This window comes from Heptranchias perlo, chromosome 9 (assembly GCF_035084215.1).
Source record: "Heptranchias perlo isolate sHepPer1 chromosome 9, sHepPer1.hap1, whole genome shotgun sequence".
NCBI lineage: Eukaryota > Metazoa > Chordata > Chondrichthyes > Hexanchiformes > Hexanchidae > Heptranchias > Heptranchias perlo.
The window spans coordinates 3190537-3213903 of record NC_090333.1 but is presented as its reverse complement, the minus strand read 5'-3'; the positions used below and the strand labels follow the sequence as shown (position 1 = coordinate 3213903).

The 23367-nt window shown below is 48.0% G+C and overlaps 4 non-coding genes and 2 pseudogenes across 4 annotated transcripts; 4 read left to right on the top strand and 2 right to left on the bottom strand.

The window, feature by feature from the left end:
- Positions 1–420: 420 nt before the first annotated feature.
- Positions 421–584, top strand: LOC137325670 (U1 spliceosomal RNA). Its single transcript, XR_010963915.1, has one exon. It is a non-coding gene; the product is annotated as a U1 spliceosomal RNA (small nuclear RNA).
- Positions 585–5936: 5352 nt separating this feature from the next.
- On the top strand, positions 5937–6100 carry LOC137325780 (U1 spliceosomal RNA). The gene has a single exon (XR_010964020.1). It is a non-coding gene; the product is annotated as a U1 spliceosomal RNA (small nuclear RNA).
- A 1981-nt stretch (positions 6101–8081) lies between these two features.
- On the bottom strand, positions 8082–8285 carry LOC137325851 (U2 spliceosomal RNA; annotated as a pseudogene).
- Positions 8286–13558: 5273 nt separating this feature from the next.
- LOC137325972 (U1 spliceosomal RNA) lies at positions 13559–13722 on the top strand. The gene has a single exon (XR_010964059.1). It is a non-coding gene; the product is annotated as a U1 spliceosomal RNA (small nuclear RNA).
- Positions 13723–15703: 1981 nt separating this feature from the next.
- On the bottom strand, positions 15704–15911 carry LOC137325834 (U2 spliceosomal RNA; annotated as a pseudogene).
- Positions 15912–21222: 5311 nt separating this feature from the next.
- LOC137325711 (U1 spliceosomal RNA) lies at positions 21223–21386 on the top strand. The gene has a single exon (XR_010963954.1). It is a non-coding gene; the product is annotated as a U1 spliceosomal RNA (small nuclear RNA).
- Positions 21387–23367: the final 1981 nt, after the last annotated feature.

The following is a 23367-nucleotide window of genomic DNA, read 5'->3' as shown; positions in this document are numbered from 1 at the left end:
TGTTAGAGGTGCTCAATATCATGAACGGTTTTGACAGAGTAAATATGAGAAACTGTTTCCAGAGGCAGAAGGGTCAGTCACGAGTGGGTACAGAGATAAAATGATTGGCAAAAGAACCAGAGGCGACATGAGGAAACATTTTTTTATGCAGCCAGTTGTAATGATCTGGAATACACTGCCTGAAAGGGTGGATGAAGCAGATTCAATTGTAACTTACAAAAGGGAATTGGATAAATACTTGACTTGGAAAAAAATTGACAGGGCCATGGGGAAGACCACTGCATCGCTGTAGTATTTTCTCTGAGTATGTTATCGGATACATGTTACAATACAGGAGCAAAATTAATCTCTGAGCATTAGCACATTGTGAGTGAAGAGGTAGTGAATGCTGTCAAGTGGCACTGTGTGGAGACATAAGGCATACTTACCTGGCAGGGGAGAATCTGTGATCCTGAAGGTGGATCTCCCAGGATGAGGCTAGCCCATTGCACGCGGGGTGCGCTGACGCCTGCGATGTCCCCAAATGCGGGATACTTAACTGCAAAATTTGTGGTAGTGGGGGACTGCGTTCGGGCTCTCCCCTGCATTGAAACTAAAAGTTTGATTTTCGATCCAGTAGTCCACCAATCGGATGGGAGGCGGTGTTGTGTGTGTGTGTGTGTGTGTGTGTACGTTGTGTCAGTCAGTGAGTCTCTCTCTCACTCAGAGGCTGCTGTGGAGGGAAAGCTTTTTAAAAAGAACTTTCATATTGAAAGAAAGATATGTCTGAAGCTGCTGGGCCCTGTCCATTGTCACATTAATGGCAGGGCGGGGCAGGACTGCTTTGACCAGGAGACCTGTTTTCTGGGTCGGAGGTGTGACATTCCAGTGGACCTGCTTTGTGCTGATTTCCCTCCCTCCCGTCCTTCTGAACACCTTTGCCGTTTTATCGAGGGCCAAAAGCCTGTGAAAGGGAAGGACCGGCCGGCCGTTTCCCTGCTGGTCGGTGCTGCCATTGGGGCCGGCGTGCATGTTCTCAGCCTCATGTACAGGTTCCTCAGGGAGGTCGAGGCAGGTCTCGTGGTTAGGACTGTCGGGTGCTTTGGGGTTGTTCTCACCCTATTGATCGGTGCAGATATCTGGTCCCCGGTCTAGCCAAGGAACACTTATACCTCACGGACCGGGGGTTCAGGAAGACAGGACTTTTGCTAACGCACCCGGTGATGGATCACGTAGCCGAATAGCACAGAGAACACACAAACTCGGTGTTTGAATTTAATCGGAATGTTGGTTTTATTATTCCATCAACACGAAGAAAATAACGATAAAAACGGTCCTACACAGTACATTGAGTTACACACACCCACTACAGTACCTTATCCCGCTGAACAATATGAAAGTTCTTTTTAAAAAGCTTTCCCTCCACAGCAGCCTCTGAGTGAGAGAGAGGCTGGTGGGGACCCTGGAGACACCTATCACACACACACACACACACATATGGTTGGGGCTCACCATTCCTTTGCACTCTTCGGTCTGGCTGACCGGTTCTCTCACATTGGTTTCGTTGGAAGCTGCTCTCCTCCCTGGAGAGCTCAGGTGAAAAAAAAGAGCGAGCAGGAACTAAGAGAGAGAGCGAGAGAGAGAAAGAGCTGGAAAAGGGATAAGAGCGAAGAAGCAAGAGAGCAAGAACCAGAGACAGCAAACAAGAGCATAAATCAAGAGACCAAAAGCAAGAGAGCAAACAAGAGAGAGAGAGGTTTCGAACTTCCACTAAAAGACCCTTCTCTTACAATAGTTTTCGTTGTTAAATGAGGCACTCCATGTCTGTTTAACAGTTCTTACAAAGTCGTTAAGAGTCTTTAATGGTTTTTGATGGTCTCTCATCATGTTGCAATTGCTTCTCTCGATGGGCCATTGTTCTTCGAATTCATTCCGATCGTCGAGCACTTGCCACACAAGGCTCCCTTTTCACCCCACGTCCTCGCTGTCGATTGGTTTTGCATCAGAACCGAGGCATGGCTCCGCCATGTCTGGAGCAGTTGCCTCTCTCAATGACCGACTGCCTCTCGAATTAGTGCTGATCGTTGACCACCTGCTGTAGGTTTTGCATTGAAACAGAGACTGGTGACGTCTCACCTATCCTTCCATCTTAGGATTTTGGTCAATGGCCAAAGTTTTACAAACTCGGAAGAGGAGGAATTCTCAGAATTCTAATAGGAGGCAACCTTTCAAACTCGTTGAGACCTGGGTTCGAATCCCCGTCGGGGGGAGCGACTTTCTGGTGCAGATTAATTGGCACCATCAAAGAAAGTCTCCTTTCCTGAGCGCGATGTTACTTGCCACTTATGAGCCCAAGCCTGGATGTTGTCCAGGTCTTGCTGCATGCAGGCTCGGACTGCTTCATTATTTGAGGGGTTGCGAATGGAACTGAACACTGTGCAGTCATCAGCGAACATCCCCATTTCTGACCTTATGATGGAGGGAAGGTCATTGATGAAGCAGCTGAAGATGGTTGGGCCTAGGACACTGCCCTGAGGAACTCCTGCAGCAATGCCCTGGGGCTGAAATGATTGGCCTCCAACAACCACTACCATCTTCCTTTGTGCTAGGTATGACTCCAGCCACTGGAGAGTTTTCCCCCTGATTCCCATTGACTTCAATTTTACTCGGGCTCCTTGGTGCCACACTCGGTCAAATGCTGCCTTGATGTCAAGGGCAGTCACACTCACCTCACCTCTGGAATTCAGCTCTTTTGTCCATGTTTGGACCAAGGCTGTAATGAGGTCTGGAGCCGAGTGGTCCTGGCGGAACCCAAACTGAGCATCGGTGAGCAGGTTATTGGTGAGTAAGTGCCGCTTGATAGCACTGTCGACGACACCTTCCATCACTTTGCTGATGATTGAGAGTAGACTGATGGGGCGGTAATTGGCCGGATTGGATTTGTCCTGCTTTTTGTGGACAGGACATACCTGGGCAATTTTCCACATTGTCGGGTAGATGCCAGTGTTGCAGCTGTACTGGAACAGCTTGGCTAGAGGCGCAGCTAGTTCTGGAGCACAAGTCTTCAGCACGACAGCTGGGATGTTGTCGGGGCCCATAGCCTTTGCTGTATCCAGTGCACTCAGCCGTTTCTTGACATCACGTGGAGTGAATCGAATTGGCCGATGACTGGCTTTCGTGATGGTGGGGATATCGGGAGGAGGCTGAGATGGATCATCCACTCGGCACTTAGAATCATAGAAGAATCATAGAAGTTACAACATGGAAACAGGCCCTTCGGCCCAACATGTCCATGTCGCCCAGTTTATACCACTAAGCTAGTCCCAATTGCCTGCACTTGGCCCATATCCCTCTATACCCATCTTACCCATGTAACTGTCCAAAATAGAATCATAGAAGTTACAACAGAATCATAGAAGTTACAACTTCTGGCTGAAGATGGTTGCAAACGCTTCAGCCTTGTCTTTTGCACTCACGTGCTGGACTCCGCCATCATTGAGAATGGGGATGTTTGCAGAGCCTCCTCCTCCCGTTAGTTGTTTAATTGTCCACCACCATTCACGATTGGATGTGGCAGGACTGCAGAGCTTTGATCTGATCCGTTGGTTGTGGAATCGCTTAGCTCTGTCTATAGCATGTTGCTTCCGCTGTTTAGCATGCATGTAGTCCTGAGTTGTAGCTTCACCAGGTTGGCACCTCATTTTTAGGTACGCCTGGTGCTGCTCCTGGCATGCTCTTCTACACTCCTCATTGAACCAGGGTTGATCCCCTGGCTTGTTGGTAATTGTAGAGTGAGGAATATGCCGGGCCATGAGGTTACAGATTGTGCTGGAATACAATTCTGCTGCTGCTGATGGCCCACAGCGCCTCATGGATGCCCAGTTTTGAGCTGCTAGATCTGTTCTGAATCTATCCCATTTAGCACGGTGGTAGTGCCACACAACACGTTGGATGGTGTCCTCATTGCGAAGACGGGACTTCATCTCCACGAGGACTGTGCGGTGGTCACTCCTACCAATACTGTCATGGACAGATGCATTTGCGACAGGTAGATTGGTGAGGACGAGGTCAAGTAAGTTTTTCCCTCGTGTTGGTTCGCTCACCACCTGCCGCAGGCCCAGTCTGGCAGCTATGTCCTTCAGGACTCGGCCAGCTCGGTCAGTAGTGGTGCTACCGAGCCACTCTTGGTGATGGACATTGAAGTCCCCCACCCAGAGTACATTTTGTGCCCTTGCTACCCTCAGTGCTTCCTCCAAGTGGTACTCAACATGGAGGAGGACTGATTCATCAGCTGAGGGAGAACGGTAGGTGGTAATCAGCAGGAGGTTTCCTTGCCCATGTTTGACCTGATGCCATGAGATTTCATGGGGTCCAGAGTCAATGTTGAGGACTCCCAGGGCCACTCCCTCCTGACTGTATATCACTGTACCGCCACCTCTGGTGGGTCTGTCCTGCCGGTGGGACAGGACATACCCAGGGATGGTGATGGAAGAGTCTGGGACGTTGGCTGAAAGATATGATTCTGTGAGTATGGCTATGTCAGGCTGTTGCTTGACTAGTCTGTGGGACAGCTCTCCCAATTTTGGCACAAGTCCCCAGATGTTAGTAAGGAGGACCTTGCAGGGTCGACTGGGCTTGGTGTTTTGCCGTTGTCGTGTCCGGTGCCTAGTGGTCCGATGCCGGGTGGTCCGTCCGGTTTTATTCTTATTATGACTTTTCGTAGCGAGATTTTACAACTGAGTGGCTTGCTAGGCCATTTCAGAGGGCAATTAAGAATCAACCACATTGCTGTGGGTCTGGAGTCACATATAGGCCAGACCGGGTAAGGGCAGCAGGCTTCCAAAACCCTGGTTAGACCGCACCTGGAGTACTGTGAGCAGTTCTGGGCACCGCACCTTCGGAAGGACATATTGGCCTTGGAGGGAGTGCAGCGTAGGTTTACTAGAATGATACCCGGACTTCAAGGGTTAAGTTACGAGGAGAGATTACACAAATTGGGGTTGTATTCTCTAGAGTTTCGAAGGTTAAGGGGTGATCTGATCGAAGTTTATAAGATATTAAGGGGAACAGATAGGGTGGACAGAGAGAAACTATTTCCGCTGGTTGGGGATTGTAGGAGTAGGGGGCACAGTCTTAAAAATTAGAGCCAGACCTTTCAGGAGTGAGATTAGAAAACATTTGGAACTCACTTCCCCAAACGGCAATTGATACTAGCTCAATTGCTAAATTTAAATCTGAGATAGACAGCTTTTTGGCAACCAAAGATATTAAGGGATATGGGCCAAAGGCAGGTATATGGAGTTAGATCACAGATCAGCCATGATCTTATCAAATGGCGGAGCAGGCACGAGGGCTGAATGGCCTCCTCCTGTTCCTATGTTCCTAAAACACAAGACGTGTTAAAGGCTGGTTAAACTGTCGAACGACGTTAATGTTTCAGAAGTGCATATTGTGAGTTGTGTGTCAAGCTGCTCCTGACTAGGCCCTGTCCATTGTCATGTTAATCCCAGGGCGGGGCGGGACTGCTTTGACCAGGAGACCTGTTTTCTTGGACGCAGGCGTGATATTCCAGGCCAGGTCAGGGAGGGACCTGCCACCCACGTGTGACATTCCAGGGAGGCACCTGCTTTGTGCTGATTCGAAACTACTACTATAGCGACAACTTGCAGTTCAATATTCCTACAACAGCGCGCGTGTATATATTACAACAACAACAACTGGAGGCGGGACATTTCCCTCGAAGGGCGACACGCAAACAACCATCGCCGGCACCTCATCGCTGCAGTATTTTCTCCGAGAGTATATCATCGGATATAGGGTCCAATATTTGAGCAGAATTAATCTCTCAGAGCATCAGCACGTTGCGAGCGAAGGGACATTCTGATTTTTAAAACCTGCCGTTGCAACCGTAAGAGGCAGTGAATGCTGTCAAGTGGCACTGTGTGGCGACATAAGGCATACTTACCTGGCAGGGGAGAATCTGTGATCCCGAGGGTGGATCTCCCAGGACGAGGCTAGCCCATTGCACACGGGGTGTGCTGACACCTGCGATGTCCCCAAATGCGGGATACTCGACTGCAAAATTTGTGGTAGTGGGGGACTGCGTTCGCGCTCTCCCCTGCATTGAAACTAAAAGTTAGATTTTCGATCCAGTAGTCCACCAATCGGATGGGAGGCGTTGTTTTGTGTGTGTGTGTACGTTATGTCAGTCAGTCAGTCTCTCTCTCTCTCACTCAGAGGCTGCTGTGGAAGGAAAGGTTTTTAAAAAGAACTTGCATATTGAAAGAAAGATGTGTCTGAAGCTGCTGGGCCCTGTCCATTGTCACATTAATGGCAGGGCGGGGCAGGACTGCTTTGACCAGGAGACCTGTTTTCTGGGTCGGAGGTGTGACATTCCACTGATTTCCCACCCTCCCGTCCTTCCTTCTGAACACCTTTGCCGTTTAATCGAGGGCCAAAAGCCTGTGAAAGGGAAGGACCAGCCGGCCGGCCCCCTGCTGGTCGGTGCTGCCAGTGGGGCCGGTGTGCGTGTTCTCAGCCTCATGTCCAGGTTCCTCAGGGAGGTTGAGGCAGCTCCCCTGGTGGTCTAGTGGTTAGGACTGTAGGGTGCTTTGGGGTTGTTCTCACCCTATTGATCGGTGCAGATATCTGGTCCCCGGTCTAGCCAAGGAACACTTATACCTCATGGACCGGGAGTTCAGGAAGACAAGACTTTTGCTAACGCACCCGGTGATGGATCACATAGCCGAATGGCACAGAGAACACACAAACTCGGTGTTTGAATTTAATTGGAATGTTGCTTTTATTATTCCATCAACACGAAGAAAATAACGATAAAAACGGTCCTGCACAGTACATTGAGTTACACACACCCACTACAGTACCTTATCCCGCTAAACTAAGAGGCTGGTGGGGACCCTGGAGACACCTATCACACACACACACGTATGGTTGGAGCTCACCATTCCTTTACACTCTTCGGTCTGGCTGACCGGTTCTCTCACATTGGTTTCGTTGGAAGCTGCTCTCCTCCCTGGAGAGCTCGGGTGAAAAAAAAAGAGCGAGCAGGAACTAAGAGAGAGAGAGAAAGAGCTGGAAAAGAGATAAGAGCAAAGAAGCAAGAGAGCAAGAACCAGAGACAGCAAACAAGCGCAAAAAACAAGAGACCAAAAGCAAGAGAGCAAACAAGAGAGAGAGGGGTTTCGTGCTTCCACTTATATACTCCTCTCTTACAATAGTTTTCGTTGTTAAATGAGGCGCTCCATGTCTGTTTAACAGTTCTTACAAAGTTGTTAAGAGTCTTTAATGGCTTTTGATGGTCTCTCATCATGTTGCAATTGCTTCTCTCGATGGGCCATTGTTCTTCGAATTCATTCCGATCGTCGAGCACTTGCCACACAAGGCTCCCTTTTCACCCCACGTCCTCGCTGTCGATTGGTTTTGCATCAGAACCGAGGCATGGCTCCGCCATGTCTGGAGCAGTTGCCTCTCTCAATGACCGACTGCCTCTCGAATTAGTGCTGATCATTGACCACCTGCTGTAGGTTTTGCATTGAAACAGAGACTGGTGACGTCTCACCTATCCTTCCATCTTAGGATTTTGGTCAATGGCCAAAGTTTTCCAAACTCGGAAGAGGAGGAATTCCCAGAATTCTTACAGGACGCAACCTTTCAAACTCGTTGAGACCTGGGTTCGAATCCCGGTCGGGGGGAGCGACTTTCTGGTGCAGATTAATTGGCAGCATCAAAGAAAGTCTCCTTTCCTGAGCGCGATGCTCCACCCTCACCACCAGCGCCTTTTCCTCTCCTTGACAGACAGACAGAGAGTTCAGGAGCACGCACACTTTAATCTCGCAGTTTTCATTTGTACGCACAAAGACACGCAGACCCTGCTCGTTTAAAGTCAACGACGTCAAGGTATTTTGCAGTTTGAATTATATCGCTGCGAGGGAGCGAGGGGCACTCAGCCCAGGAGAAGAAAAGAATAGCAATGAGCTGAGAAAGTAAGTGCAATATATCAGCTTTATTCTGAGTAATAATCCATACACACGTAGAGAGACACTGGGAAAGAGCTGTTTTTTCCTTTTGAATATCTCCCCAGAGGGAGGTGCACCGTTCCCAGAGACACTGCAATACTGGGTCGATGCGTGGAGTGGACGGAGCAAGCCCCTATTCCATCTCCCTGTTCCAAAAATCAATTTAATATATGGTCCCCAGATAGGGGACGTATCAGATATTAAACTGATAAGAACAGATTTTTTTTTTTTTTTTTCTGACACTCTGGGGTGCCTTATTGCCTTACAGATTCATTCCAGATTCCTTGCAGTGACATTACATCAAGCCAAAGCTCTACAAGCCAAAGCTCTACACTCTGCCCGAGGGGATTTCTCCCTGACTGCATCCCCCCGGCATACAATGGCAGGAAGGCTCCAAATGGTTGCCTTCCCCCACTTGACCACTTGATCTTCGCCAAAAGGCCGAGAAGCGATAACGCGCTCGATGTGAATTGATCTTGGGTCCTGTCTGCCCTCCCTCCTTTGACTCTGGCTGAATGTGTCTAAAGCAGTCTAGAACCACTGCCGTTCTCTCCCGCTCTGGGCACAATTTTGCCACCATTTCTAATTGCAACAGTGGATCGGCTTAAAGAAGTTGCCGTTTTTACCTTTCTCGCTCGGATTGCTTGAGAGATTTGTAAATTTGCCAGTAGTCCACCAATCAGATGGGAGAGGGTTGTGTCTCAACGGACCTCCGTCAGTCAGTCTCAGTCACTAACTAACTGCCGTGGAAGGAAACCTCTTTAAAGAAAACTAGTGACGTGATGTGACGTGTCTGAGTGAGATTACAACAGGCCAATTGAGAAAGAGGTGAGGTGCTGACAATCAGCAGCTTGTGTTTAAACATTCGTTCCACAGCAGGCAAGACCAATGAAAAGAAAATACTGCAGATGCCGGCTTGGCTGGCTGGCTGGGTGGAAATGGGAAATAAAAACTGAGTACAACAGAGCACCGAGTGAGACAGCTGAGAGTTTGGTGAGTGTGGGAGTTTGGTGAAGTGGGGGAAGGAGGTGCTGCTTTGTCTTGCTTTTCCTAACTTTTTCCGCAGAGCGGCGGCGGACCTGAGCAGCAGAAGACTGAGAGTGGGGAATAAAAGCAGCAGCAGACCTGCAACAAGAGAAAACTACTGTGCAACGTCACAGATGAGGCAGGAGAGTCCGAGAGGTGAGCACAGTGTAAAAGGAGACAGAGAGCGGGAGGAGAGTCTGAGAGGTGAACGCAGTGTAAATCTAAGGCAAGTTATGGCAGCACAGCTCGCACCCGTGATATGTTCCTCCTGCCCCATATGGGAAGCCATGGACACTACCAGGGTCCCTGGCGACCATGTGTGCAGGAAGTGTGTCCAGCTGCAGCTACTGGCTAACCGCATTTCGGAGCTGGAGCTGCGGGTGGATTCACTGTGGAGCATCCATGATGCTGAGACTATTGTGGATAGCACGATCAGTGAGGTGGTCACACCGCAGGTAAAGATTACGCAGGCAGAAAGGAAATGGGTGACCGCCAGGCAGAATAAAAGGACTAGGCAGGTAGAGCAGGAGTCCCCTGGGGCCATCTCCCTCTCAAACAGATATACAGCTTTGGATACTGTTGGGGGAGATGGCTTATCAGGGGAAAGCAGCAAGAGCCAATTTCGTGGCACCACGGGTGGCTCTGCTGCACAGGAGGGGAGGAAGAAGAGTGGCAGGGCTATAGTGATAGGGGATCCAATTGTAAGGGGAACAGATAGGCATTTCTGCGGCCGCAATCGTGACTCCAGGATGGTATGTTGCCTCCCTGATGCTAGGGTCAAGGAAGGTAGATCGAATCGGGCCAGGACCTACTCCGTTAATGGTAGGGCGTTGGGGAGAGTTATAGAACAAAGAGATCTAGGAGTACAGGTTCATAGCTCCTTGAAAGTGGAGTCACAGGTGGATAGGGTGGTGAAGAAGGCATTTGGCATGCTTGGTTTCATTGGTCAGAACATTGAATACAGGAGTTGGGATGTTTTGTTGAAGTTGTACAGAACATTAGTAAGGCCACACTTGGAATACTGTGTACAGTTCTGGTCACCCTATTATAGAAAGGATATTATTAAACTAGAAAGAGTGCAGAAAAGATTTACTAGGATGCTACCGAGACTTGATGGTTTGACTTATAGGGAGAGGTTGGATAGACTGGGACTTTTTTCCCTGGAGAGTAGGAGGTTAAGGGGTGATCTTATAGAAGTCTATAAAATAATGAGGGGCATAGATAAGGTAGATAGTCAAAATCTTTTCCCAAAGGTAGGGGAGTCTATAACGAGGGGACATAGATTTAAGGTGAGAGGGGAGAGATACAAAAAGGTCCAGAGGGGCAATTTTTTCACTCAAAGGGTGGTGAGTGTCTGGAACGAGCTGCCAGAGGCAGTAGTAGAGGCGGGTACAATTTTGTCTTTTAAAACGCATTTGGACAGTTACATGGGTAAGATGGGTATAGAGGGATATGGGCCAAGTGCAGGCAATTGGGACTAGCTTAGTGGTATCAACTGGGCGACATGGACATGTTGGGCCGAAGGGCCTGTTTCCATGTTGTAAACTTCTATGACTCTATGTCGCGGAGCAGCTCCAGGACATTCTGGAGGGGGAGGGTGAACAGCCAGTAGTCGTGATCCATATTGGTACCAATGACATAGGTAAAAAAAGGGATGAGGTCCTGCAATGTGAATTTAAGGAGTTAGGAGATAAATTTAAAAAGCAGGACTTCAAAGGTAGTGATCTCAGGATTACTACCAGTGCCATGTGCTACTATTTATAGGAACAAGAGAATAGACCGGATGAATGCGTGGCTGCAGGGATGGTGTAGGAGGGAGGGATTTTGATTCCTAGTTCTGGGAAAGGTGGGACCCGTACAAGCGGGACGGGTTACATCCGAGCAGGTCCGGGACCAATGTCCTCGCGGGGGTGTTTGCGAATGCTGTTGGGGAAGGTTTAAACTAGAATGGCAGGGGGATGGGAACCTGAGCGGGGAGTCAGAAGGGAGTAAAGTTGAGAGCAGCATGAGAGGGGAAGACCCAGGGGAAATTTACAATACAAATAGTACAAACAGTTGTTCAAGAACAAGTGAAAGGGAAAAGCGTATAGCAGCAGAAACAAAGTGTACATTAGGAACTACAGATAAAGTGAAAACTAGAAGACGTAAGGAGATTAACCCAGCACCAAAGCTGAAGGTCAGGCTAGGGTGTGTGGCCCAACTAAGAGATCTATATACAAATGCACAGAGTATATTAAATGAACTACAGGTTCAAATTCAAATTGGAAGGTATGACATGATAGCTATTACTGAGACATGGCTGCAGGATGGTCAGGATTGGGAACTAAATATACCAGGTTATAAAGTCTACAGGAGAGATAGGTAAAATGGAAGAGGGGGAGGAGTATCCTTAGTGATTAGAGATGAAATCACTTCAATGATAAAGGAGGATATAACGAGAGGTAAGCAGCCAACAGAGACCTTATGGGTTGAATTGAGAAATAGGAAAGGATCTAAGACTATGTGGGAGTTGCATATAGGACCCCTGGCAGCTGCTCTGAAGTGCTAGATTGTATAAATGCAGAATTAGACAAGCGTGTAACAAAGGCATAGTGGTCTTAATGGGGGAACTTCAACCTTCACATAGATTGGGAAAAGCAGACCAGCAACTGTCAGAAAGGTAGTGAATTTCTTGAGTGTGTCCGGGATAGTTTTCTACCTCGAGAATTTTCAGTTAATCAGAGAGAGCCAGCATGGATTTGTGAAAGGTAGGTCGTGCTTGACAAACCTGAATGAATTTTTTGAAGAGGTGACTAAAGTAGTGGATAGGGGAATGTCAATGGATGTTATTTATATGGACTTCCAGAAGGCATTTGATAAGGTCTCACAGAAGAGACTGTTAGCTAAGATAGAAGCCCATGGAATCGAGGGAAAAGTACGGACTTGGTTAGGAAGTTGGCTGAGCGAAAGGCGACAGTGAGTATGGATAATGGGAAGGTACTCACATTGGCAGGATGTGACTAGTGGAGTCCCGCAGGGATCTGTCTTGGGGCCTCAATTATTCACAATGTTTATTAACGACTTAGATGAAGGCATAGAAAGTCTCATATCTAAGTTTGCCGATGACACAAAGATTGGTGGCATTGTCAACAGTGTAGATGAAAACATAAAATTACAAAGCGATATTGATCGATTAGGTGAATGGGCAAAACTGTGGCAAATGGAATTCAATGTAGACAAATGTGAGGTCATCCACTTTGGATCAAAAAAGGATAGAACAGGATACTTTCTAAATGGTAAAAAGTTAAAAACAGTGGATGTCCAAAGGGATTGAGGGGTCCAGGTACATAGATCATTGAAGTGTCATGAACAGGTGCAGAAAATAATCAATAAGGCTAATGGAATGCTGGCCTTTATATCTAGAGGACTGGAGTACAATGGGGCAGAAGTTATGCTGCAGCTATACAAAACCCTGGTAAGACCGCACCTGGAGTACTGTGAGCAGTTCTGGGCACCGCACCTTCGGAAGGACACATTGGCCTTGGAGGGAGTGCAGCGTAGGTTTACTAGAATGATACCTGGACTTCAAGGGTTAAGTTACGAGGAGAGATTACACAATTTGGGGTTGTATTCTCTGGAGTTTCGAAGGTTAAGGGGTGATCTGATCAAAGTTTATAAGATATTAAAGGGAACAGATAGGGTGGATAGAGAGAAACTATTTCCGCTGGTTGGGGATTGTAGGAGTAGGGGGCACAGTCTAAAAATTAGAGCCAGACCTTTCAGGAGTGAGATTAGAAAACATTTGGAACTCACTTCCCCAAACGGCAATTGATACTAGCTCAATTGCTAAATTTAAATCTGAGATAGACAGCTTTTTGGCAACCAAAGATATTAAGGGATGTGGGCCAAAGGCAGGTATATGGAGTTAGATCACAGATCAGCCATGATCTTATCAAATGGCGGAGCAGGCACGAGGGCTGAATGGCCTCCTCCTGTTCCTATGTTCCTAAAACACAAGACGTGTTAAAGGCTGGTTAAACTGTTGAACGACGTTAATGTTTCAGAAGTGCATATTGTGAGTTGTGTGTCAAGCTGCTCCTGACTAGGCCCTGTCCATTGTCATGTTAATCCAAGGGCAGGGCGGGGCGGGACTGCTTTGACCAGGAGATCTGTTTTCTGGGACGCAGGCGTGACATTCCAGGCCAGGTCAGGGAGGGACCTGCCACCCACGTGTGACATTCCAGGGAGGCACCTGCTTTGTGCTGATTCGAAACTACTACTATAGCGACAACTTGCAGCTGGAGGCGGGACATTTCCCTCGAAGGGCGACACGCAAACAACTATCGCCGGCACCGCATCGCTGCAGTATTTTCTCCGAGAGTATATCATCGGATATAGGGTCCAATATTTGAGCAGAATTAATCTCTCAGAGCATCAGCACGTTGCGAGTGAAGGGACATTCTGATTTTTAAAACCTGCCGTTGCAACCGTAAGAGGCAGTGAATGCTGTCAAGTGGCACTGTGTGGCGACATAAGGCATACTTACCTGGCAGGGAAGAATCTGTGATCCCGAAGGTGGATCTCCCAGGACGAGGCTAGCCCATTGCACACGGGGTGTGCTGACACCTGCGATGTCCCCAAATGCGGGATACTCGACTGCAAAATTTGTGGTAGTGGGGGACTGCGTTCGCGCTCTCCCCTGCATTGAAACTAAAAGTTAGATTTTCGATCCAGTAGTCCACCAATCGGATGGGAGGCGTTGTTTTGTGTGTGTGTGTGTACGTTATGTCAGTCAGTCAGTCTCTCTCTCTCTCTCTCTCACTCAGAGGCTGCTGTGGAAGGAAAGGTTTTTAAAAAGAACTTGCATATTGAAAGAAAGATGTGTCTGAAGCTGCTGGGCCCTGTCCATTGTCACATTAATGGCAGGGCGGGGCAGGACTGCTTTGACCAGGAGACCTGTTTTCTGGGTCGGAGGTGTGACGTTCCACTGATTTCCCACCCTCCCGTCCTTCCTTCTGAACACCTTTGCCGTTTAATCGAGGGCCAAAAGCCTGTGAAAGGGAAGGACCAGCCGGCCGGCCCCCTGCTGGTCGGTGCTGCCAGTGGGGCCGGTGTGCGTGTTCTCAGCCTCATGTCCAGGTTCCTCAGGGAGGTTGAGGCAGCTCCCCTGGTGGTCCAGTGGTTCGGACTGTCGGGTGCTTTGGGGTTGTTCTCACCCTATTGATCGGTGCAGATATCTGGTCCCCGGTCTAGCCAAGGAACACTTATACCTCATGGACCGGGAGTTCAGGAAGACAGGACTTTTGCTCACGAACCCGGTGATGGATCACATAGCCGAATGGCACAGAGAACACACAAACTCGGTGTTTGAATTTAATTGGAATGTTGCTTTTATTATTCCATCAACACGAAGAAAATAACGATAAAAACGGTCCTGCACAGTACATTGAGTTACACACACCCACTACAGTACCTTATCCCGCTAAACTAAGAGGCTGGTGGGGACCCTGGAGACACCTATCACACACACACACGTATGGTTGGGGCTCACCATTCCTTTACACTCTTCGGTCTGGCTGACCGGTTCTCTCACATTGGTTTCGTTGGAAGCTGCTCTCCTCCCTGGAGAGCTCGGGTGAAAAAAAAAGAGCGAGCAGGAACTAAGAGAGAGAGAGAAAGAGCTGGAAAAGAGATAAGAGCAAAGAAGCAAGAGAGCAAGAACCAGAGACAGCAAACAAGCGCAAAAAACAAGAGACCAAAAGCAAGAGAGCAAACAAGAGAGAGAGGGGTTTCGAGCTTCCACTTATATACTCCTCTCTTACAATAGTTTTTGTTGTTAAATGAGGCGCTCCATGTCTGTTTAACAGTTCATACAAAGTTGTTAAGAGTCTTTAATGGCTTTTGATGGTCTCTCATCATGTTGCAATTGCTTCTCTCGATGGGCCATTGTTCTTCGAATTCATTCCGATCGTCGAGCACTTGCCACACAAGGCTCCCTTTTCACCCCACGTCCTCGCTGTCGATTGGTTTTGCATCAGAACCGAGGCATGGCTCCGCCATGTCTGGAGCAGTTGCCTCTCTCAATGACCGACTGCCTCTCGAATTAGTGCTGATCATTGACCACCTGCTGTAGGTTTTGCATTGAAACAGAGACTGGTGACGTCTCACCTATCCTTCCATCTTAGGATTTTGGTCAATGGCCAAAGTTTTCCAAACTCGGAAGAGGAGGAATTCCCAGAATTCTTACAGGACGCAACCTTTCAAACTCGTTGAGACCTGGGTTCGAATCCCGGTCGGGGGGAGCGACTTTCTGGTGCAGATTAATTGGCAGCATCAAAGAAAGTCTCCTTTCCTGAGCGCGATGCTCCACCCTCACCACCACCGCCTTTTCCTCTCCTTGACAGACAGACAGAGAGTTCAGGAGCACGCACACTTTAATCTCGCAGTTTTCATTTGTACGCACAAAGACACGCAGACCCTGCTCGTTTAAAGTCAACGACGTCAAGGTATTTTGCAGTTTGAATTATATCGCTGCAAGGGGCACTCAGCCCAGGAGAAGAAAAGAATAGCAATGAGCTGAGAAAGTAAGTGCAATATATCAGCTTTATTCTGAGTAATAATCCATACACACGTAGAGAGACACTGGGAAAGAGCTGTTTTTTCCTTTTGAATATCTCCCCAGAGGGAGGTGCACCGTTCCCAGAGACACTGCAATACTGGGTCGATGCGTGGAGTGGACGGAGCAAGCCCCTATTCCATCTCCCTGTTCCAAAAATCAATTTAATATATGGTCCCCAGATAGGGGACGTATCAGATATTAAACTGATAAGAACAGATTTTTTTTTTTTTCTTCTGACACTCTGGGGTGCCTTATTGCCTTACAGATTCATTCCAGATTCCTTGCAGTGACATTACATCAAGCCAAAGCTCTACAAGCCAAAGCTCTACACTCTGCCCGAGGGGATTTCTCCCTGACTGCATCCCCCCGGCATACAATGGCAGGAAGGCTCCAAATGGTTGCCTTCCCCCACTTGACCACTTGATCTTCGCCAAAAGGCCGAGAAGCGATAACACGCTTGATGTGAATTGATCTTGGGTCCTGTCTGCCCTCCCTCCTTTGACTCTGGCTGAATGTGTCTAAAGCAGTCTAGAACCACTGCCGTTCTCTCCCGCTCTCGGCACAATTTTGCCACCATTTCTAATTGCAACAGTGGATCGGCTTAAAGAAGTTGCCGTTTTTACCTTTCTCGCTCGGATTGCTTGAGAGATTTGTAAATTTGCCAGTAGTCCACCAATCAGATGGGAGAGGGTTGTGTCTCAACGGACCTCCGTCAGTCAGTCTCAGTCACTAACGAACTGCCGTGGAAGGAAACCTCTTTAAAGAAAACTAGTGACGTGATGTGACGTGTCTGAGTGAGATTACAACAGGCCAATTGAGAAAGAGGTGAGGTGCTGACAATCAGCAGCTTGTGTTTAAACATTCGTTCCACAGCAGGCAAGACCAATGAAAAGAAAATACTGCAGATGCCGGCTTGGCTGGCTGGCTGGGTGGAAATGGGAAATAAAAACTGAGTACAACAGAGCACCGAGTGAGACAGCTGAGAGTTTGGTGAGTGTGGGAGTTTGGTGAAGTGGGGGAAGGAGGTGCTGCTTTGTCTTGCTTTTCCTAACTTTTTCCGCAGAGCGGCGGCGGACCTGAGCAGCAGAAGACTGAGAGTGGGGAATAAAAGCAGCAGCAGACCTGCAACAAGAGAAAACTACTGTGCAACGTCACAGATGAGGCAGGAGAGTCCGAGAGGTGAGCACAGTGTAAAAGGAGACAGAGAGCGGGAGGAGAGTCTGAGAGGTGAACGCAGTGTAAATCTAAGGCAAGTTATGGCAGCACAGCTCGCACCCGTGATATGTTCCTCCTGCCCCATATGGGAAGCCATGGACACTACCAGGGTCCCTGGCGACCATGTGTGCAGGAAGTGTGTCCAGCTGCAGCTACTGGCTAACCGCATTTCGGAGCTGGAGCTGCGGGTGGATTCACTGTGGAGCATCCATGATGCTGAGACTATTGTGGATAGCACGATCAGTGAGGTGGTCACACCGCAGGTAAAGATTACGCAGGCAGAAAGGAAATGGGTGACCGCCAGGCAGAATAAAAGGACTAGGCAGGTAGAGCAGGAGTCCCCTGGGGCCATCTCCCTCTCAAACAGATATACAGCTTTGGATACTGTTGGGGGAGATGGCTTATCAGGGGAAAGCAGCAAGAGCCAATTTCGTGGCACCACGGGTGGCTCTGCTGCACAGGAGGGGAGGAAGAAGAGTGGCAGGGCTATAGTGATAGGGGATCCAATTGTAAGGGGAACAGATAGGCGTTTCTGCGGCCGCAATCGTGACTCCAGGATGGTATGTTGCCTCCCTGATGCTAGGGTCAAGGAAGGTAGATCGAATCGGGCCAGGACCTACTCCGTTAATGGTAGGGCGTTGGGGAGAGTTATAGAACAAAGAGATCTAGGAGTACAGGTTCATAGCTCCTTGAAAGTGGAGTCACAGGTGGATAGGGTGGTGAAGAAGGCATTTGGCATGCTTGGTTTCATTGGTCAGAACATTGAATACAGGAGTTGGGATGTTTTGTTGAAGTTGTACAGGACATTAGTAAGGCCACACTTGGAATACTGTGTACAGTTCTGGTCACCCTATTATAGAAAGGATATTATTAAACTAGAAAGAGTGCAGAAAAGATTTACTAGGATGCTACCGAGACTTGATGGTTTGACTTATAGGGAGAGGTTGGATAGACTGGGACTTTTTTCCCTGGAGAGTAGGAGGTTAAGGGGTGATCTTATAGAAGTCTATAAAATAATGAGGGGCATAGATAAGGTAGATAGTCAAAATCTTTTCCCAAAGGTAGGGGAGTCTATAACGAGGGGACATAGATTTAAGGTGAGAGGGGAGAGATACAAAAAGGTCCAGAGGGGCAATTTTTTCACTCAAAGGGTGGTGAGTGTCTGGAACGAGCTGCCAGAGGCAGTAGTAGAGGCGGGTACAATTTTGTCTTTTAAAACGCATTTGGACAGTTACATGGGTAAGATGGGTATAGAGGGATATGGGCCAAGTGCAGGCAATTGGGACTAGCTTAGTGGTATCAACTGGGCGACATGGACATGTTGGGCCGAAGGGCCTGTTTCCATGTTGTAAACTTCTATGACTCTATGTCGCGGAGCAGCTCCAGGACATTCTGGAGGGGGAGGGTGAACAGCCAGTAGTCGTGATCCATATTGGTACCAATGACATAGGTAAAAAAAGGGATGAGGTCCTGCAATGTGAATTTAAGGAGTTAGGAGATAAATTTAAAAAGCAGGACTTCAAAGGTAGTGATCTCAGGATTACTACCAGTGCCATGTGCTACTATTTATAGGAACAAGAGAATAGACCGGATGAATGCGTGGCTGCAGGGATGGTGTAGGAGGGAGGGATTTCGATTCCTAGTTCTGGGAAAGGTGGGACCCGTACAAGCGGGACGGGTTACACCCGAGCAGGTCCGGGACCAATGTCCTCGCGGGGGTGTTTGCGAATGCTGTTGGGGAAGGTTTAAACTAGAATGGCAGGGGGATGGGAACCTGAGCGGGGAGTCAGAAGGGAGTAAAGTTGAGAGCAGCATGAGAGGGGAAGACCCAGGGGAAATTTACAATACAAATAGTACAAACAGTTGTTCAAGAACAAGTGAAAGGGAAAAGCGTATAGCAGCAGAAACAAAGTGTACATTAGGAACTACAGATAAAGTGAAAACTAGAAGACGTAAGGAGATTAACCCAGCACCAAAGCTGAAGGTCAGGCTAGGGTGTGTGGCCCAACTAAGAGATCTATATACAAATGCACAGAGTATATTAAATGAACTACAGGTTCAAATTCAAATTGGAAGGTATGACATGATAGCTATTACTGAGACATGGCTGCAGGATGGTCAGGATTGGGAACTAAATATACCAGGTTATAAAGTCTACAGGAGAGATAGGTAAAATGGAAGAGGGGGAGGAGTATCCTTAGTGATTAGAGATGAAATCACTTCAATGATAAAGGAGGATATAACGAGAGGTAAGCAGCCAACAGAGACCTTATGGGTTGAATTGAGAAATAGGAAAGGATCTAAGACTATGTGGGAGTTGCATATAGGACCCCTGGCAGCAGCTCTGAAGTGCTAGATTGTATAAATGCAGAATGAGACAAGCGTGTAACAAAGGCATAGTGGTCTTAATGGGGGAACTTCAACCTTCACATAGATTGGGAAAAGCAGACCAGCAACTGTCAGAAAGGTAGTGAATTTCTTGAGTGTGTCCGGGATAGTTTTCTACCTCGAGAATTTTCAGTTAATCAGAGAGAGCCAGCATGGATTTGTGAAAGGTAGGTCGTGCTTGACAAACCTGAATGAATTTTTTGAAGAGGTGACTAAAGTAGTGGATAGGGGAATGTCAATGGATGTTATTTATATGGACTTCCAGAAGGCATTTGATAAGGTCTCACAGAAGAGACTGTTAGCTAAGATAGAAGCCCATGGAATCGAGGGAAAAGTACGGACTTGGTTAGGAAGTTGGCTGAGCGAAAGGCGACAGTGAGTATGGATAATGGGAAGGTACTCACATTGGCAGGGTGTGATTAGTGGAGTCCCGCAGGGATCTGTCTTGGGGCCTCAATTATTCACAATGTTTATTAACGACTTAGATGAAGGCATAGAAAGTCTCATATCTAAGTTTGCCGATGACACAAAGATTGGTGGCATTGTCAACAGTGTAGATGAAAACATAAAATTACAAAGCGATATTGATCGATTAGGTGAATGGGCAAAACTGTGGCAAATGGAATTCAATGTAGACAAATGTGAGGTCATCCACTTTGGATCAAAAAAGGATAGAACAGGATACTTTCTAAATGGTAAAAAGTTAAAAACAGTGGATGTCCAAAGGGATTGAGGGGTCCAGGTACATAGATCATTGAAGTGTCATGAACAGGTGCAGAAAATAATCAATAAGGCTAATGGAATGCTGGCCTTTATATCTAGAGGACTGGAGTACAATGGGGCAGAAGTTATGCTGCAGCTATACAAAACCCTGGTAAGACCGCACCTGGAGTACTGTGAGCAGTTCTGGGCACCGCACCTTCGGAAGGACACATTGGCCTTGGAGGGAGTGCAGCGTAGGTTTACTAGAATGATACCTGGACTTCAAGGGTTAAGTTACGAGGAGAGATTACACAATTTGGGGTTGTATTCTCTGGAGTTTCGAAGGTTAAGGGGTGATCTGATCAAAGTTTATAAGATATTAAAGGGAACAGATAGGGTGGATAGAGAGAAACTATTTCCGCTGGTTGGGGATTGTAGGAGTAGGGGGCACAGTCTAAAAATTAGAGCCAGACCTTTCAGGAGTGAGATTAGAAAACATTTGGAACTCACTTCCCCAAACGGCAATTGATACCAGCTCAATTGCTAAATTTAAATCTGAGATAGACAGCTTTTTGGCAACCAAAGATATTAAGGGATGTGGGCCAAAGGCAGGTATATGGAGTTAGATCACAGGTCAGCCATGATCTTATCAAATGGCGGAGCAGGCACGGGGGCTGAATGGCCTCCTCCTGTTCCTATGTTCCTAAAACACAAGACGTGTTAAAGGCTGGTTAAACTGTTGAACGACGTTAATGTTTCAGAAGTGCATATTGTGAGTTGTGTGTCAAGCTGCTCCTGACTAGGCCCTGTCCATTGTCATGTTAATCCCAGGGCGGGGCGGGACTGCTTTGACCAGGAGACCTGTTTTCTGGGACGCAGGCGTGACATTCCAGGCCAGGTCAGGGAGGGACCTGCCACCCACGTGTGACATTCCAGGGAGGCACCTGCTTTGTGCTGATTCGAAACTACTACTATAGCGACAACTTGCAGTTCAATATTCCTACAACAGCGCGCGTGTATATATTACAACAACAACAACTGGAGGCGGGACATTTCCCTCGAAGGGCGACACGCAAACAACCATCGCCGGCACCGCATTGCTGCAGTATTTTCTCCGAGAGTATATCATCGGATATAGGGTCCAATATTTGAGCAGAATTAATCTCTCAGAGCATCAGCACGTTGCGAGCGAAGGGACATTCTGATTTTTAAAACCTGCCGTTGCAACCGTAAGAGGCAGTGAATGCTGTCAAGTGGCACTGTGTGGCGACATAAGGCATACTTACCTGGCAGGGGAGAATCTGTGATCCCGAAGGTGGATCTCCCAGGACGAGGCTAGCCCATTGCACACGGGGTGTGCTGACACCTGCGATGTCCCCAAATGCGGGATACTCGACTGCAAAATTTGTGGTAGTGGGGGACTGCGTTCGCGCTCTCCCCTGCATTGAAACTAAAAGTTAGATTTTCGATCCAGTAGTCCACCAATCGGATGGGAGGCGTTGTTTTGTGTGTGTGTCTGTACGTTATGTCAGTCAGTCAGTCTCTCTCTCTCACTCAGAGGCTGCTGTGGAAGGAAAGGTTTTTAAAAAGAACTTGCATATTGAAAGAAAGATGTGTCTGAAGCTGCTGGGCCCTGTCCATTGTCACATTAATGGCAGGGCGGGGCAGGACTGCTTTGACCAGGAGACCTGTTTTCTGGGTCGGAGGTGTGACATTCCACTGATTTCCCACCCTCCCGTCCTTCCTTCTGAACACCTTTGCCGTTTAATCGAGGGCCAAAAGCCTGTGAAAGGGAAGGACCAGCCGGCCGGCCCCCTGCTGGTCGGTGCTGCCAGTGGGGCCGGTGTGCGTGTTCTCAGCCTCATGTCCAGGTTCCTCAGGGAGGTTGAGGCAGCTCCCCTGGTGGTCTAGTGGTTAGGACTGTAGGGTGCTTTGGGGTTGTTCTCACCCTATTGATCGGTGCAGATATCTGGTCCCCGGTCTAGCCAAGGAACACTTATACCTCATGGACCGGGAGTTCAGGAAGACAGGACTTTTGCTAACGCACCTGGTGATGGATCACATAGCCGAATGGCACAGAGAACACACAAACTCGGTGTTTGAATTTAATTGGAATGTTGCTTTTATTATTCCATCAACACGAAGAAAATAACGATAAAAACGGTCCTGCACAGTACATTGAGTTACACACACCCACTACAGTACCTTATCCCGCTAAACTAAGAGGCTGGTGGGGACCCTGGAGACACCTATCACACACACACACGTATGGTTGGGGCTCACCATTCCTTTACACTCTTCGGTCTGGCTGACCGGTTCTCTCACATTGGTTTCGTTGGAAGCTGCTCTCCTCCCTGGAGAGCTCGGGTGAAAAAAAAAGAGCGAGCAGGAACTAAGAGAGAGAGAGAAAGAGCTGGAAAAGAGATAAGAGCAAAGAAGCAAGAGAGCAAGAACCAGAGACAGCAAACAAGCGCAAAAAACAAGAGACCAAAAGCAAGAGAGCAAACAAGAGAGAGAGGGGTTTCGAGCTTCCACTTATATACTCCTCTCTTACAATAGTTTTTGTTGTTAAATGAGGCACTCCATGTCTGTTTAACAGTTCTTACAAAGTTGTTAAGAGTCTTTAATGGCTTTTGATGGTCTCTCATCATGTTGCAATTGCTTCTCTCGATGGGCCATTGTTCTTCGAATTCATTCCGATCGTCGAGCACTTGCCACACAAGGCTCCCTTTTCACCCCACGTCCTCGCTGTCGATTGGTTTTGCATCAGAACCGAGGCATGGCTCCGCCATGTCTGGAGCAGTTGCCTCTCTCAATGACCGACTGCCTCTCGAATTAGTGCTGATCATTGACCACCTGCTGTTGGTTTTGCATTGAAACAGAGACTGGTGACGTCTCACCTATCCTTCCATCTTAGGATTTTGGTCAATGGCCAAAGTTTTCCAAACTCAGAAGAGGAGGAATTCCCAGAATTCTTACAGGACGCAACCTTTCAAACTCGTTGAGACCTGGGTTCGAATCCCGGTCGGGGGGAGCGACTTTCTGGTGCAGATTAATTGGCAGCATCAAAGAAAGTCTCCTTTTCTGAGTGCGATGCTCCACCCTCACCACCACCGCCTTTTCCTCTCCTTGACAGACAGACAGAGAGTTCAGGAGCACGCACACTTTAATCTCGCAGTTTTCATTTGTACGCACAAAGACACGCAGACCCTGCTCGTTTAAAGTCAACGACGTCAAGGTATTTTGCAGTTTGAATTATATCGCTGCGAGGGAGCGAGGGGCACTCAGCCCAGGAGAAGAAAAGAATAGCAATGAGCTGAGAAAGTAAGTGCAATATATCAGCTTTATTCTGAGTAATAATCCATACACACGTAGAGAGACGCTGGGAAAGAGCTGTTTTTTCCTTTTGAATATCTCCCCAGA